Source organism: Chanodichthys erythropterus, chromosome 5 (genome assembly GCF_024489055.1).
Source record: "Chanodichthys erythropterus isolate Z2021 chromosome 5, ASM2448905v1, whole genome shotgun sequence".
Classification (NCBI taxonomy): Eukaryota; Metazoa; Chordata; class Actinopteri; order Cypriniformes; family Xenocyprididae; genus Chanodichthys; species Chanodichthys erythropterus.
In genome coordinates, this window is record NC_090225.1 from 1945642 (window position 1) to 1957713 (window position 12072).

Here is a 12072-nt window from a genome sequence, read left to right on the forward strand (position 1 = left end):
TTTTTTAGTGTATAGACCATAATCCACAGCAATCCATTTTACAGTTGAGTTTTGTTAAAAGTCGTTCACGCAATGCATTGTTGCATTCTGGCTACAATATTTTTTTTATTTCTTTTCTACGTGCAGATTAATTTTGTTAATTATTTAGCATATTTTTAATAACATACATTTATAGTGCAAGTATTTTAATATATTTTTTTTTTGTGTGCATCCCAAAAATGATAGTTTGGTCACACAAACCTATGTCCATGGATGGAACAAGAAGTCTTTTCAGGCAAGAAAATACATGTAGGGCCCTGCGGAAAACGTGGACGGAATCGCGGAATCCAGTCATAAAAAAAGAATTTACTGTATAACATAGAATGTTACGGAATTCGTCAAATTGTTTGATAAATAAAAAGTAGGTCAGTACATTTAAATCAAATCGCGATATAGACTAGTGTCTGTGAATATTAAGCCGCAAAAAGACTTGAGCATTTTACCATTTCATTTGTGAAAAACTATCGTCATATCATAAACACACAAGGTCTTCACGACAACCCGTCAAAATAAAAGTTCGGTTCAACTTGACGAAATTGTGACAAATATATTACTATTGTACAGTAGATTGTAGCTATTTTTTAAGGAATCATTTTTCCATGTTTTAATTTTAACAGTAAAGCTCTGTTGTGCTGCACTTTGTTTGACAAAAATATTTAATTTCATATGATTCAAATATAAATTAAATTAATGTTTTATGTTTTCTTAATTTGATTGCAAGAAAAAATACACAACAGAATTTCTGGAAAAAAAAGGGCCCTAAAAATGTGTTTTTTTGTGAATTCAATTAATTAGACATGCTTTTTGATTATTAAATTTTAATTAAACAATTAAAATGGAGTCCAGAAAGCTTAAAACAGAAAACACAGAATTTGGTAAAAATAAAGCATAAAGACGTAGTATTTAATAGGGCCCTAAAAATTAAATTTTTGTTAAACTTTTAATAAATTGATGTTGAATTGTATAAGTTTAATGATTTCAATTAATTAGGTTAGACATGATCACATTAGCATCGCTTTTTGATTACTAAAATTAAAATGGAGTAAAAAAATGGATTCCAGCAAAATTGAAACAGATATCATAGGGCCTTGTAAATATTCAGAGTTATAATTTATTATAATTAATAATTTTCCTTAATTGACACCCTTTACTCAAAGTCTGGTGTTAATGAGTTTTTCCGCTGATAATCATGACATTGTGGTGGCACTCAGTGAGCTCATCTCATAAATGCGATAATTCCGACATGACTTGAAGGAAGCACAAGTGCATTTGATGGATTAACCAGCAGGTTTAGGGCGAGTCATCCATGGCTCATTAATTTCCTAAGACTGTTTATCTGGGATGAGAGATGCTTTCGTCGTCCTGCATCCGTCAGTTGGTTGCAAACGGCGTTGTTTGCGAAGAATCCCACGTGGCGGGCCCTCGTCGCGCGTTTCCCTCCCCCTTCGATCGCCGCGTCTGTCGTGGCTCCGCACAGGGGATTTGATACATGCTGCCATTAGTGGCTGTTCTCCCATTGAAAGCGATGCTAATGTGACCGTTGGCCTGATTGCGAGGGAGAAAGTGAGGATCTGGACGTGCCTTGTGTCACTGGTAACAATGGCCCTTTGTGTAGGTCACTCCTTGCTCAATACATGGGGTTTGTTTAATTGAGATAGCAATAGGACAGCAATGTTACCCTCGGACAAGACTAGATTACACACACACCAGTGCGAAAACAAGAACTACCAGATTGGCAGATGACAGTTTTTATTATCTGTGCAACAGTGCAAGAAAACAGGCTGTTTGAGCTGAGTTTTAGGGATGGGATTCATAAGGAATTGTTCTTACTTAAATGTCACGATCAATCAGTCAATAATTATGCTGATTTAAGTCTAAAAATGTTTTTGCCTCAAGTTTGCATGCCTGTAATTCAAGAAGTATTAAAGATATCTTAATATCCTTTTAGATTCTGGTTCTTAACAAACGTTTCTTTTAGTATCTTCATTTTAAAGGCCCTCGATGGTTCAGTCCCAAAGATATGGAGATCTTAATGCGGCTCCATGAGTAAATTGGTGAATTGGTACACATTTTCAGTGGTCAAAAACCAAATGTGGGTCACTTTGCAAACAGCTGATATTTTTTTGCTTTTAAAGAGGAATAGCTAAAGAACAAATAATGTTAAAACTAGAAATGTATCACATGTTTTTCTATCAACTCAATTGTAAAGAACATACCCGTATGAGTGCCATAAATGCTCCTTTTCCAAAGTTTGCATGCCTGTAACTCTAAAAGTATTCAAGATATCTTAATATCCTTCTAGGTTCTCATTCTTAATAAACTTTCCTTTTGAAATCTTCATTTTGAAGACCCTATATAGTTCAGTTCCATAGATATGGGGATCTCAAAACAGCTCCATGTTCAAATTGTTGTATTTTATCCATTTTCAGTGATCGAAAACCAAATGTGGTTCACTTTGCACAGGTATGTTCTATGCAACTGAGTTGATAGAAAAACATGAGATACATTTCTAGTTATAGAACATTATTTGTTCTTCAGATATTCCTCTTTAAAAGAAAAGAAGTATCATCTGTTTGCAAATTGACCCACATTTGGTTTTTGACCACTGAAAATGTGAAAAATTGACCAATTAACTCATGGAGCCACATTAAGATCTCCATATCTCTGGGATTGAATCATCGAGGGCCTTTAAAATGAATATACTAAAAGAAAAGTTTGTTTAGAAACAGAATCTAAAAAGATATTAGGATATATTTAATACTTCTTAAATTACAGGCATGCAAACTTGAGGCGAAAAACACAAGAAGTGCTTTTTGCCATTTTTGAACGGTCACTGTTGGTGTATAATGCAACAAAGATCAACATATTTGATTAATAGACCTACCAATCTCTGTGTTAAATAAAATAATGAAGCTGCCATCTTTCTAAAGTCATTTTTATGCCCCTCTAATTTGGCTCCAAATCAAATCAATGGTCATTTTGACCCGCCTCTACAAAATAGTGGATTACTCAGTAAATATACATCTGTGACATTTAATATTTTGGCTTTCATCACTATTTATGTTTGTCTTTCTACAGAAAAATATTTTAAAAATCAAAGATTTGAGCCAAACTGGATAATTTAAGTGAGCACTGAGCTGATTTTAAGGTCATCTTGCCTACTGGGGTGAAGATTGGCATGGCAAGTCACACAGTAAAAAGTTTAAGTTGTGGACGTTCACTTCTGTCAAAGCAGAATTATTTTTGTGAAATGGTTCACTTACAGTCACTTCCTCTTGTAGTTGCACTGAAGCTTGTCTTGACAGTGCAGTCACATGTAGATTCATGTTTCCAAAACAAAGTCGACTGATAGATGGCACACAAGATTCAGGAAGTTACTTGAACCTTGTTAAATTAAAAAAACGCCACATTATATTACTGTGTAAGAGTGTTCTTGTGGGGGGAAAAAAGCTGTTTTGCTGTGATTGAACTTAAGTGGGCTCATACCAGGTGAGATCATATAATATTTCCTCTTGATTCATTTCTCGACTGAACATATTGAGATTGAGAAACAATCGGTTAGAAGAAATGGAGACTTTGAACACTCAGACTCCGTTCACTTATTGTAGGACTCAATAATTCTGTGCTTTTGTTAGATTTCGTTTCAGTATTGACAGAATTTACATTTAGCAGATGCTTTTATTCAAAGCGATTTACATTGCATTTTATGATTTTCCTGGAAATTCCCTGTTGAACTAGGTAGTTTCTGCATCATTACAAATCAAATGTTTCATTGTTCATGTTCAACAAAATACTGATGACTAATAAAAAATCAGCAAGAGCAATGTTTGTGTCACCAACTAACATCACTTAAGAATTAAAATTTCCTGATAATTTACTCACCTCCATGTCATCCAAGATGTTCATGTTTTTCTTTCTTCAGTGGAAAAGAAATGAAGGAAAACATTCCAGGATTTTTCTCCATATAGTGGACTTCACTGGGGTTCAACGAGGTCCAAATGTCAGTTTCAGTGCAGCTTCAAAGAGCTCTACATGATCCCAGACGAGGAATAAGAGTCTAATCTAGAGAAACCATCAGACATTTTCTAAAAAAAAAATAAAAATGATATACTTTTTAACCACAAATGCTCGTCTTGCACTGCTCTGTGATGTGCCATGCATGACGTAATCATGTTGGAAAGGTCATGTTGAAAATAACCAATGGTTTCACTAGATAAGACTCTTATTCCTCGTCTGGGATCATGTAGAGCTCTTTGAAACTGACATTTGGACCTTCAACCCGCATGTAATTTCTCTGATAAAAGAACATCTTAATCAGCACAGTTGGTGTTAGATTAAAAAAAAAGATTGATTTCCTTCTTTTTATCCCCAACACTTCTTGCTCTAGTCTTGGAATTCCTGGAAATTGTCACCCTGATATCAACGGCTGATAGTGTGATGCTATATTAAGACATAAGTATGGACAATATATCACCTGACCTCAACAGCTCTTACACTGTCGGCAGAGTTAAATGAGTGTCAAACTATTTTCCATGCACGGCTGTATTTTTAGTCTCACCTCCGTAGCGCTTTTCTCTCTCTGAACTTATTAGCCTACTTCTGTGAAAGACTTTTGCTTCCCAGCGGAGCGGCGTGGGAACGCTTGTCATAATACCTGGAGTATTAGTCCATGTTCTTAACGAAACGTCTTTGTGACTTTCAGCACATTGAAAGTCATCAGTGGTGTTTACACAGGGCTTTAAGACACACCTGTGTGTGTTTGACATGGAGGTGGGACGGTCTTGTCTTCAAGTCAACGGACAACCATGAATGAGCCGGGAGGTTCGGGGCATGATTGTGACACCTGGTTTAACACGTCCAAACGGCTGATAAAGGGTGTGGTGACACCCTCTAGGGCACAACGGCACAACTCTCGTCCTTTAAATGCATGTTGCTGTCCTTGCAAAGTCTTTTTCCGTTCCAGATGTTGATATTTTCCCTCTTTCTTTGCCCATGCAGTTTATTTTAGGGCTCAGAACTGAGGCGCAGTGACATCACGTAATGCTGGCCTCAGCGTTTCCAGGACGTATTGATCTCTGTCCATTAGACTCTCCATCTTACTCGGCGAAACATCACCCCACCTGATGCTGAGGGATAAAACGGTCTCCTTCTGATGGCTTTTTAGGTCATCACATTCTTCACAGCGGTCACAGGATGGTGACCCGCGCTTGTTTCATTGCGGGAAAAGCCAGCTGGATTTATGTGTCAGACTGAAGCCCTTCAGGAGTTTTCATGGGTCAGAAATGGTTTTCGGTGGTAGTGTACACACCTGCCAATCTATTTGATTACTCAATTGCAAGTTATCAATAATTAACAATTACATAATGCAGTTTACGCAGGATATATGAGCTATTATGAGGGTAGAAAGGACTTTAAAGGCTGGACCTCCATGAATTATGGAGCAGGCTATCAGTTTTCCTCCTGTGTAAAATCTGTTCTGTTCTCATGCTCCCAGATTGGAGGGAAAAGCTGGCTTGGTTTGGCTTTAAATATTGCAAGAGATGCCTTCAATCATTAAGATAGAAGGAAATATCTGAAACATTTTCTGTAGAAGCACAATCTTAGAAAAAAAAAGGTTCAGTGAGGTTCTATATAGAGCTTTAAGAATGCTTTATGTCATAAAGGTTCTTTATATGAAGCACCTGACAGAACCCATGAAGGTTCTAGAACCTTTTCTTCTAAGAGTGAATACAGTCAGAATATTTTACATATTTTAGATTGATACTTAATATTTTGTATTTTTTGGCGGATTTTATGGTACTCAATTTATATTCACACTGTAGTTATAATCCATTTATTCATTTTTTTAACATAGACCTGAAAATGAAATTTCCAACGTAATCTGTCATAAATTTTGAATGCTTTAGAGCACAGACTCAATTTTGCAAATTATTGCTGAAGTGAAAAAAGTTTTAAAAAGTTGACTTAAAGTTAGGTTTATTATGAAAAATGCACAAAAATACCATTTTTATATGATGCACACTGCCCTCCAAAAGTTTGGAAACGCCCTAGAAAAGTGTGGTTTTGGACAATATTGGCATGAATCCTTTTTAATTTGTGATAATTTTGCACTGATAAAGGACAACACAAACTATGAAAACACATTTTATTACATAAACAGTTTATACATAGAAAAAACTTAAATTTTTGATTCATCAAAATATGAATCATATTTTAAATAAGAACATCTATGAATAATATTTAAAAAATTAAATGGAATTTGGGAGAAAATAAAACTGATTTCATAGGCCCCTACCTTTATAGCCTCAAGTCGGAGATATCATGCAGGAATATCCAGTGTCGGGCACGTTACTTTAAAAAAGTAATTAGTTATAGTTACTAGTTACTTCTCACAAATAGTAACAGAGTTAGTAACTGAGTTACATCATTATAAAAGTAACTAATTACCAGGGAAAGTAACTATTGCATTACTTAAAAAAAAAAAAATCAAATATGTCAATTAACTTGGATGACCCCAGTATTAAATATGTCTAAAATTAAATTATTATTTGTTTAATGTTATGTTTTAAATTAATCTATTTGATTTATGAAAATTAGAAAACATCATAAGATGCGCAATATATCGGGAGGCATGAAGTGGGTCAGACATGATTTTGACCACTTCATTACGTTTTTTTTTGTAGAAAGCCTTTCTTTAATGTGAATTTCGTTTTGGTAAAATTGTATCATAATTTTAATCGATGTTTCATCAACCAATTGTCTGGATTTAATAAATAAGAAGCAAATATAGCAGAAAATATAATCATGACAATATAATCATGGCGCCGGCGCGATCACTTGCACGTGCAATGGAGCATGTCTTACAGGCTAAATGAAACGAAACTCAGCGGATGCTATCTATAGAAAGCTTGAAATATCTACTTTTAAACAAAATAATTCAAATTATTGCTCTGATTATGTAATCCGAATAAAATGTGCATTTTCTCTCTAAGCACGTCCACGGAGAGGATGAGAGTCAGCAATCTGAACTTCATCTTTGCAGCCGACACGGATTCAGAAAACATTAGTTTATTAATAAACAATCAAAATATCTCCTTACCGTTTTTGTCACATTCATAATCATTACTTTTTTGTCAGTAACGGTAATGGGGGAAAAAGTAATTAGTTTGATTACTCGTTACTGAAAAACTCGTTATTGACTCGTTATCTTTAACATCCATGGAATCTTTCCATTCCACAAAAAGTGGAAAAATGTTCTTAGATTTTAAAAATGTTTTTAACACCAAGAAAAAAAAGGTTCTTTTCAGAACTGTTGACTGAAAGGTTCTTTCCATGACATCACTGTGAAAACACCCTTTTGAAACCTTTATTTTTAAGAAAATAGAATTTTTAAGATTTTCCTGAAGACTGTCACTGCAGAAAACAAGCTGCTGCTTTAAGGATGGAAGAGATTGAAAGGGACCCGTCGCCGGCACCTGCCTCCCTCTCTCATGAATGAAAGGCTTGGCACTGAATGGGAATTTTAACTTGCAGATGAGCCGGTGGCATCTCTGTGATCAGACCACGGTGTCGTCTTCCCCGCTACAACCATCCCTCATTAGCGCTCGCTCTCCCTCCCTCACAAGTGTGCCATTACCGACCGCCGCTTTGATGCCGTTTGATAAGAGCAACGATAATTATGATAATCACAATGGCAATGATAATCGACTATGAGCTAATCACATAAAAACCACTTCCCCTTGTTGCTCGACAGCGGTGCTCAAACGTAGAGGAAGTGTGCTGCGCTTTTATGGGCCACCGGCTCCCCCGCTACTACCCAGCAGCACCTGGGAATTATTAGGGCTGTGCTGCTCGGTTTAGGTCAGAGTTTGTGTTGCTAATAGGGGTTAATGAACTACCCAGAGGCTATAGAGCGGCGCGCGATTGAAGTTAATGGGTTAACAGGAGCAGTCTTGTGTGTGTGGTAATGACTGCGGTGAGTTAAGGGTACTTACACAATTACAACACAGTGAAGGCAACGAGTCACATCAACATGTCTAGTAAACTGAACCGTAATGCATGCTTGACTGTCTGCGTGTCCTAAAGGTGAAACACACACACACACACACACACACACACACAGGTTTGACTCTGAGCTGCGTTGTATTTCTCTGTTCTGTTTTATATAATTTTTTTATTTCATATTTACATTTTTTAATTTATTTTATATAATTTCTTTTTTTACAATTTAATTTAATACAGTATATTTTTTTTATTTTGCAATTTTATTAATTGTATTAATTTTATTTTAAATATTATATTTTTTATATTTTGTTTTTATTTTTTTATTGCATTTTGTATTTGTTTTATTTTTTCAGGATGTGCTTCCTTTAGAACATATACCTGTATTTTACTTTTTATTTTTTTATTTTTTTATTCTAAGATTTATTTTGAGAATTGGGATGTGCATCCTCAAAAGAAAATAAATATGTTCTGAAGATGCAAATACCAATTCTGAAAATAAATCTTAGGGGGGAAAAAGAAGAAATGTACAAAATAAAATAAAAGATGTTATTTTTTTATGTATTTTTTTAAAATGTATTGTTTTATATAATATTTTAATTCATTTCTTAAGTTGTTTTACTTACTTTATTTTGTTCAGTTTTATTATTTATTATTTAACAATATAGTATTTTTTTGTAATTTGTTTTGTAATTGTAATTTTATTTATTTAATTTTAATTTGTAATTTAATTAATTTAATTTAATTTATTTAATTTACTTTTATTTTTTTTAAGAAATGGGATATGCATCCTCAGAACATACATTATATTTTATTTTATTTTATTTTATTTTTTACAGTTTCTATTTTTTTCCCTAAGATTTATTTTGAGAATTGAGTTAAAAAATGTAAAAAAATCAGTTAAAATAAAAAAATGTTTTGAAGATGTACATCCCAATTCTCAAAATAAATCTTAGGGGGGAAAAAAAAAAAAAAAAATTAAATAAAATAAGAAAATGTACATCCCAATTCTCAAAACAAAGAACATTTTTTCTTTCCCTAAGATTTTTTTTTTCTCCCTTAGTGGTCTGTTTTATATTATTTTTTTAATTTCATTTTTAAACTTTTTATTTATTTATTTTGTTTTAGGTTTTTTGTCGTTCTTTATTATTATCTTTTATTATTTTTTTATTTTGTAAGTTTATTAAAACTAAAATTTCTAAGATTTATTTTGAGAATTGAGATGTGCATTGTCAGATCATATTTTTTATATTTTATTTTATTTTTTACATGTTTCTTTTTTTTTTTTTTAAGTTTTGCAAGCATGTTCACCACGCTGTGTGTCATGGCTCTGACTTTCCCCAACCTTTAGAAGGAAGATTTCCATGTTTGTGTTTTGGGCTTTGGGGAGGAAGCTTCGCTTTAACGCATTCGGGCAGTTCTGTTGCTGCCTGACATGTCTGATAACTCCACTTTCCTGAGAGTTATGATTCATCATGCACTGCTTATGACTTATTTATTAATTTTACTGTTTCCATGGCGCTCCTCTCAACCCTTCATTTGCTCACTCATTCTCCGCTAGCTCTTTTCCAGTTGCCTCTCCATGTTCTCCTTTGATCCAGGGTTGAAATGCTGCCCTGTGTCTTCTCTGGACCTGATGTACCTCTGGCGGTCCAAGTTTGTGTTTCCTAAAGAATTTAGTTTTTGCACTGAGAGAGTCCTAGTCAACCATTTACTATATGTGCATTTTTCTTTTATTTTGTGTAGAAATATTACTTATTAATAAACATAATAACATTGATTACCATTAAGTTTTAATGGCAACTTCAGCAAGAGAGTCAGATACATTTAGTTCATTCAGTGAAAGATTCGTCAGACGTCAGGTTCTTATTTTGATTAAATAATTACCGCTTAAAAGTTCTATATAGTAATGCAATCTGCCATGATGTCATTATCATGTGACCTACCAGCGTCAGTTGCATCGCTTCATTGCCATTCACAAATCCTCTCCTGTGGCCTCATGGGATAGTAAAGTGTCCATTGTATGCATCTCATCGGAAGAAGTAGGTCATCGGAGTACATTTTGCCTACTCTTTTATGAGTACTGTACTTATTTTGTCGCATACTGCTTTTCGCCTACTATATAGTAGAGAAGTATGCATTTTCGGATGCATACGAGGTGTTTTTGAATGATTCAGTGCAAGAACCAACTCATACGAGTCATTTGTTTTTGAATTGGAATATACTGATAACGCTGTTTTTGATTCACTAAAAAGAACCAGCTCTTAAGAGTTGTTTGTTCATGAATTGGATTTTACTGCTAACATTGTATGTATGTGATTGACTAAAAAGAACCAGCTCTTAAGAGTCATTTGTTTGTGAATTGGATTGTACTGATTGCGTTGTATGTTTTTGATTCACTAAAAATAACCATTCATAAGAGTCATTTGTTCATGAATTGGAATTCATTGGTTGCACTATATGTTTTTGATTCACTTAAAAGAACCAGCTCATAAGAGTCATTTGTTCATGAATTGGATTTTACTGCTAACATTGTATGTTTGTGATTGACTAAAAAGAACCATTCATAAGAATCATTTGTTCATGAATTGGAATTCATTGGTTGCACTATATGTTTTTGATTCACTTAAAAGAACCAGCTCATAAGAGTCATTTGTTTGTGAATTAGAATTATTAGTCTTTTGATGATCTTTGGCAAGTAATGAGTCACAAATATGTTCAATGTTGTGATTTATATAGGCTGTTTTTTAGTTTATTTGTCACACTGAAAATATAAGATAAATTTGTGATTGGTTTTTATTGTTGCAGAAGGTATCTTCTAGTGTTTAGCATCCAAAACTAACCTATCTGTGTTGCGCACTTCTCGAAACACTTGTGAAGTTGTTGTTTTATGCATGACCCGTACCAGTCTGGTCCTGTCTGACCTAGTTCAGCATTAAAACACTAGTAAAACCTCCATCCTCTCCAGAGAGAGATCTACTCCACCCACACCCACCCCAGAGCGTCTGGTGTCAGCGCACGAGTGGCGTGCGTTTGATGCACGCGAGAGTGATGCCATTTGATGGCTTAACTGGATGGACTTTCCCTGCTCTTATTCAATCCACTGTCTAATCCGCCCTCCTAATTGAACTGACAGCGCGGTTGTCATGGTGACATTGGGGGCACGGATTTGAGCTTGGTGTGACTAGACGGTAGGGATTTGCCAATTCGCTTGACGCCATTGACCCGCTTTCTGCCGTGATGCCGCGGCTGGGGCTTATCTTTTACATAAATATATTTGTGCGGTTTGGCTTAACGGCGTGCCAACTGTTGGAGCATTACGGATGATGCTCTGAAACAATAGCATGAAACGTGAATCCATATGATGGCATTAGAGAATCCACACAAATCAGATGGATTTTATTTATATTGATTGTATATTTTATTTTATTTTTTTTATTTTTAAATATTTTAATTTCAGCTATTTTAGTTTATATTTTATCATTTTGTTTTTGTAATGTTTATTTTTTAAATATATTTTTTGTTATTTTATTTAACAACATTTGTTTTTATTATACAGTCAAACCAAAAATTATTCAGACATTTTTGATATATTTTTACTAGTGGGTGCAGGACACTATAGTTCATTTATTAGTGAGGATAGCAAAATAAAGTAAACTGTGACATATTATACCCAAAAATTCTTCATACAGTGGAATACCAGAAAAATTGATAAAAAAAAAAATTTGGGACCAAAAATTATTCAGACACTTTGACCTGACCATGTTTTGCTTAAGTGTTATCTGACATAATTTTTTTTGTTTTTTCTGACAGTTTAACTCTGAGATCTTGTCATATTTTATTACCTTTTTTTTTTTTTTTTTTTTTTTTTACTACAGTGAATAAAACTGTATTAATGAATTAAATGTTCAAGGTGTTGGAATAAATTTTGGTTTCACTACATATATATATATATATATATATATATCATGCAGTTGACAGAAACAAAAATCAGAAAAATTAGTTAATGCACTATGAACTGACAGAAATGAT

At 34.0% G+C, this 12072-nt stretch overlaps 1 protein-coding gene across 5 annotated transcripts in view; it reads left to right on the forward strand.

Annotated features, from left to right (window-relative positions):
* The window catches only part of foxn2a (forkhead box N2a), a 78314-nt gene that overhangs the window by 46259 nt on the left and 19983 nt on the right, over positions 1-12072 (forward strand). The gene's annotated exons all lie outside the window — the stretch shown is intronic.